At 39.0% G+C, this 6,184-nt stretch overlaps 1 long non-coding RNA gene across 2 annotated transcripts; it reads right to left on the bottom strand.

Moving 5' to 3' along the window:
* Positions 1 to 314: 314 nt before the first annotated feature.
* LOC139968826 (uncharacterized) lies at positions 315 to 3,455 on the bottom strand. Of its 2 annotated transcripts, none has more exons than XR_011793544.1 (4): positions 3,311 to 3,455; positions 1,514 to 1,659; positions 1,059 to 1,158; positions 315 to 430 (listed from the first exon to the last, which is right to left on the bottom strand). It is a non-coding gene; the product is annotated as an uncharacterized lncRNA (long non-coding RNA). The 2 variants fall into 2 exon arrangements; XR_011793543.1 differs by having other exon boundaries at positions 348 to 427.
* Positions 3,456 to 6,184: the final 2,729 nt, after the last annotated feature.

Here is a 6,184-nt window from a genome sequence, read left to right as displayed (position 1 = left end):
CTAAAGTGTGAGAAAATGTACAGACATGATAGAACATAGAAACAATTCATGAGATCGTTCGTTCGACAGTACGTCTATCATTATGTTTTCCACATTTGCTTAAATAGCTGGAGGTCATTTTTTTCTGGGTGGGCGTGGGGGGGGGGGGACGGAGGGACTATAGCCAGACGAATTAGAGCCCTGTTCCCCGTCGGTTACCTCGAGTCCTGCAGTATAAACTATAGAGAATACTGTAGAGAATAAACATAGATGAAAACCATTTTTAATTTTGAAAATTAAGAATATCAATCAGATAAAGTTTGAGTTAATTTAGGAATACTAACCGTTCAATTTAACCGTTTCATTTTATTTTGTATCTCTCTGTGCTGACGTTTGCTCTCTTGCTTTGCCTTCCTTCATCCCGGCTACGACCATGTAAGTTTTCATACTTCTATAAAGTTATCAAATATATAATTCTAGTTACGGTTTGCATTTAATGGTACGTCTCTCTTTCAGTTAAAATATTATAGAAGATATTAACTACCCAACCACACACTCACAAAACTGCTTATATTTTGTTAACCCAAGTTATGTCGCTAATATGCATCGGTAAAAAAAACTGTCCAGTTAAATGATTTTAAAACAGATTTTTTTTGCAGATATTTTGAACTTGTTTGACATGTAACGTTTATTTTAACATTTGTTCAAATGCTCTAATGTCGTTGATGAGGGAAATTAATTCATAATATTTTGTGATGCATATCTATAAGACTATACAGCCGATACTCATAGCTGGTGCAGCAACTACTGTTCATGTCCCACAAGTTCCACAACCGTGCATCAGTAATTACTACTTTGTGTTCGTAACACGGTAACATTTGTTACAAGTGACACTGTGACAACTGCAAAGCTGTTAACTTGTTCCAATGTAAGACAAAGAACTGCGTGACTGGACAAGGATTCTATAAAGATGAGAATGCCTACGAAATGAAAAAAAAAATAGCTACGTTACCGCTTGATTCCAGTTTACACCTCTCTTTAAATTACGCCAATTATAATCGAGAATAATCGCTTTGTACCTTTTCAAGTTCTTCGCTGAGACTATTTTGACATCGACGCTTCTAAGATTTGGACGAACGGAAAAAACAGCTGTCCATAACTGGCTCTACCAAGAATCCCCTAAATGAATTTAAAAAAAAAAATGTGACTCTTTCTCATAAAAGTGTATTATATGTTATAAATTACACTCAAACATCTTAACGGTTAGTTTTCTTGCAGTAAATTTCTATTTTCTACTCGTCCTGTGTAGATCTTATACCTTACGACCTATTTCGTGCCATAGCTAGTATGATGTTTTTACGTGGGTTTATTTCCTTACTGAACAATAAAGGGATATGTTACGTCATTTCGTCTTCTAACATTGATAGGGTCTGGAGGAGAAGAAGAAGACGAAGTCAGGGCATCACCGGTTTTAGCTGAAACACATTCCGTAATCGAAGGAGATAAAGAAGCAAATGAAGCACCAATATTATACCTCTTCAAATGACATCGAATATAGTGTCTTTTGATCTATAATTATGTCAGCAAACTTGCATGTTATGACGCCAATGTCTTCTTGTGAACCGTTTCCCCTTCTTAAGGTAAGGATGACATAAGTTGATTTTATTTTCTTTGAAGACACTACATAAAAAAAACAAAGGTCAAAAGTGGTGGGAGAATTACAATAAAATATTTGTTATGGGTGTTTACGGGTGGATGAATAGATGGATGGATGGGTGGATTGATAGATGGATTGACGGATTGATGGATGTATAGATGGACGGATTGATGGATGTATGGATGGACAGATAACAAGATGAGTGAATGGATGAATGAATGAATGGATGGATGTATACATCGATGGAGGGATTAATGGACGGATTACAAGATGATTGGATGAATGAATGGATGGATAGATAGATGGATGAATGAATGGATGGAAGGATATATGAAAGAACGAATGGATGGGTGGATGGATGGATGGATGGATGGACGGACGGATGGATGGATGGATGGATGGATGGATGGGTGGATGGATGGATGGATGGATGGATGGATGGATGGGTGGATGGATGGATGGATGGATGGATGGATGGATGGATTGATGTATGGATGGACGGATCACAAGATGAGTGAATGGATGAATGAATGAATGAATGGATGGATGTATAGATAGATGGACGGATTAATGGACGGATTACAAGATGAGTGGATGAATGAATGGATGGAAGGATAGATAGATGGATGAATGAATGGATGGAAGGATAGATGAAAGAACGAATGGATGGATGGACGGATGGATGGATGGATGGACGGACGGACGGACGGACGGACGGACGGACGGACGGACGGACGGACGGACGGACGGACGGACGGACGGACGGACGGACGGACGGACGGACGGACGGACGGACGGACGGACGGACGGACGGACGGACGGACGGACGTATATGTATATGTATATATATGTATATAATTATAATACATAATAATGATAATTATACATAATTTTCATATAGCGCCAAACAAACTATGAAATAATTATCGTAGCGCTTAACAAAATAATAGCAATCATAACATATATGCTTTGGTGAAGAAATACGTTTTCAGTGCTGATTTGAAACTGTTCACAGTATTGCATATTTTTATATGTTTTGGAATTGAGTTCCACAGGCACGGTGCATTGGATGTGAATTGTTCTCAAGCCGTAAGGCTGTGTTTTTACTCTAGGGATGAGTAACATCAGTGATAAATTAAAGCGAAGTGAGCGTGTGGATGATGGTTGGAGCTGAAACAAGTTGGTGGGGTAGCTTGGTCCTACATTGTGCATACATTTGAACAACATCAGAAATAGTATATATGACTGTTGTTATAATTTCCTTGGCTCTTATTCACAATATGTTACAATGTATAATTGTTTTGAGAGAGAAACGATACCAGAAGTGGACTCCAGCTATTCATTTTGCAATAGTCTATTTAGTAATATCCGCCGATTGGTAAAATGAAATTTTCTGAGCAATATTGTTTGCCCAACAAAAGAGGGAAACGTTGCCCAGAAGTTTAGGAACAGCATGTGGTAAACCACTTTAAGCAAAACATTGCAAAAAAAAAGAATGTTCATTTGCTGTTCCCCAGCTGCACTAAAAATGTGCAATGTTCGGCAATTTTTACTCATCTGTTCTTAGAATTGTGGGCAATGGATGAATGAATCGATAGATGGGTCGATGATATAATGGTATATCATAACGTGTAAACAATACTTGAAAAAAAACGAAGTTTTTTTTCCCCTTACATTTTCCATAAAACGCTTCTTGCCAAGTCACAACATCTTCTCGGGCTGATTTTACCTCCGTCTCAAAAGACCACTTGTCTAAATATCCTTTGATATTGAAATGGATCAATAAAGGACAACCAAAACTAAAGAGTGAATACAAATTGCAAGACATTAGTTGAAACATGTGAATGGTTTGCTTACATCATATATTTCATTGGCAACCTCATGGGCTCACAAGCAGAGTGGCTGTTTGTCTCTTTTTGTCTCTTCTAATACATCTCAGTGAAGTAGAAAATGGGGAAAGAGTGGGGATGAATACCGACAAGACTTCCTCGGACAATGTTAAGCCTTTTAGATGCTACATTGGCTATGATATTACATTTGCAAATTATTCATATTTATATCGCAATTCGATTGTTTCTATCAATAGTTTTTCTCGACAAACCCAATTTGTCTTCGATATATAGGCATTCCGATCGTTGCAATCTTTCGGCTATTCGGTCTTAGCATTTCGCCCATTTTCTCTTTATGTTAACTTGATTCTCTCAAATTCAAATTTATTGTACAGGTATGCTAGATTTTAATCGCAGACTTTTCCTACTATCTTCTCGAAATTGTAGATTTCATCTCAAAATCTCGACTTTTATCTCTCGACATTTTATTCAGAAAATTGAATATTGAAACTTAAACATTTCGAAGGAGTACAAGGGGGGCAGAATGACCCCCCCCCCAATATTCAATATATTCAGACATATGCCCCCTTGCTACATCTATAAGTGAATTTAGTCGTCGTAGATCGCAGATCATACATATACTCGCGTAAGATGTATATCCTCCTGTATTCATACTTCCACAAGAGAGCATCAAATTCTCCATGAATGTATGAAGTTGCCATATATCTATTCATTTGCAAAATGTGTGGACCAATATATGGTATCCTATACACTTACTCTTACGACTGTTACAGCTATACTCATAAAATTATATAGCAAGCAGTAACGTACTTTATATGCTCTCATAGAATACTGTGACTTACATTAGTAACCTATACACCTACTCATACGAATGCCACAACTAAACTCATAAGACTACATAGCAAGTAGTAACGTACTTTGTTTGCTCTCATAGAAAACTGTGACTTACTATGGTATCCCACACACACACACTCGTACGACTGTTGCAGCTATACTCATAAAACTATATAGCAAGTGGTAACGTACTTTATATGCTCTCATAGAATGTTGTGACTAACTATGATAACCTATAGGCCAACTCATGAGACTGTTATAGATATACTTGTAAGACTATATACCAAGTAGCGACAAACTTTGTTGCTCTCATAGACTACTGTGACTTACTATGGTAACCTATAGAACTACTCATACGACTGTTATATCTATACTCATAAGACTATATACCAAGTAGTAACGTATTTTGTTTGCTCTCATAGACTACTGCGACTAAGTATGGTAACATATCGACCTACTCATGCGACTGTTTTAGATATACTCATAAGACTATAAACCAAATAGTAACGTATTTAGTTTGCTCTCATAGACTACTGTGACTGACTATGCTAAACTATGACCAAACTCATAAGACTGTTACAGCCATATTTATAAGACTATATATCAAGTAGTAACGTATTTTGTAAGGTCTTATAGAATAATGTTATTTACTATGGTAACATATAGACCTACTCATTCGACTGTTATCAGTGGCGGCGGAACCGGGGGGGCTTGGGGGGGGGGGCTCAGCCACCCCAATAAAAAAGTTGAGGGGGCAAATGCATGATAAGCCCCCCCAATATTTACCAAGGCTCCGAAACGTGCATCTGCCCATTTTTCAATGCATACTTGTCGATCTGTCCGATGCACACGTATACTCTATAGGTGTAATAATTTTACTAATTGCTGGGGGACCCTCGGCCCGTCCCCTGGCTATAGACCACATTGTCACCCCAACCGCGTCTTCACGCGGTTGGGAAGCAGTGAAAAGTGGAAGCAGTAAGTGTGAGTACCGGTAAGCGTGACACAACTTCGTCTTAGGCCAATGACTTGCCTCATTTCAGCCAGTTCTCCAACATCCCCTTACTTAGTGGCGGAGCGTCCATATATACAGTCAGGGGGGGGGGGCGGATGCCCCCCCCCTGACGGACTCAAATGGACTGCTGGCGCCCTTTTCAGCTTTTCACTACTTTTTACTTATTCGCGATTTTTGACTATTTTATTGCGCTCCCATATACCTATTGACATTTGACATATTCTGTTGGTTTAATTTTCCGACAAAATGGCGACGACACCTATTTATTCTCAGTTTATCTGCAAATTAGCAAGGCCCCGGAAAGGGTCATTTCCTGCAATCTAGGGAGTATCTTTACTCAAAAATTTTCTGTACACTCCGCGCCAACCTGTGGTGGCGCTCCGCTTAGATAGTGTCGAAAGCGCCCCTACAGACCATTCTTGCCCTCCCTGACCAATACTCTAGCTCCGCCACTGCCCTTACTACACTCAAAAACATCTTTGCGAGTACACTACGAGTAATAGCTACTCTCTTAAAAAACCATCGAATATACAAATTACAATGTTTTTACAGACTTTTACGTGCAATCTGAGAAATTGCAGGCTTGAGACCCATATTTTAGGGCTGGGTATTCGCAGCATAAAACACTCGGAAAGTGCCGTTTCCGGCCATCTGGGGGTTTGAAAAAACCCAAAATTTTCTTGTACGCTCCGCGCCAACCGATGGTGGCGCTCCGCACATTAGCCCCCCCAATAATTTTTCCGTTCCGCCGCGCCTGACTGTTATAGTTATACTCGTAAGACATTATAGCAAGTAGCAACGTACTTTGCTTGCTCCCATAGAATACTGTGACTTACTATGGTAACATAT

Source organism: Apostichopus japonicus, chromosome 1, assembly GCF_037975245.1.
Source record: "Apostichopus japonicus isolate 1M-3 chromosome 1, ASM3797524v1, whole genome shotgun sequence".
NCBI lineage: Eukaryota > Metazoa > Echinodermata > Holothuroidea > Aspidochirotida > Stichopodidae > Apostichopus > Apostichopus japonicus.
This window is presented reverse-complemented; position numbering and strand designations above follow the sequence as displayed.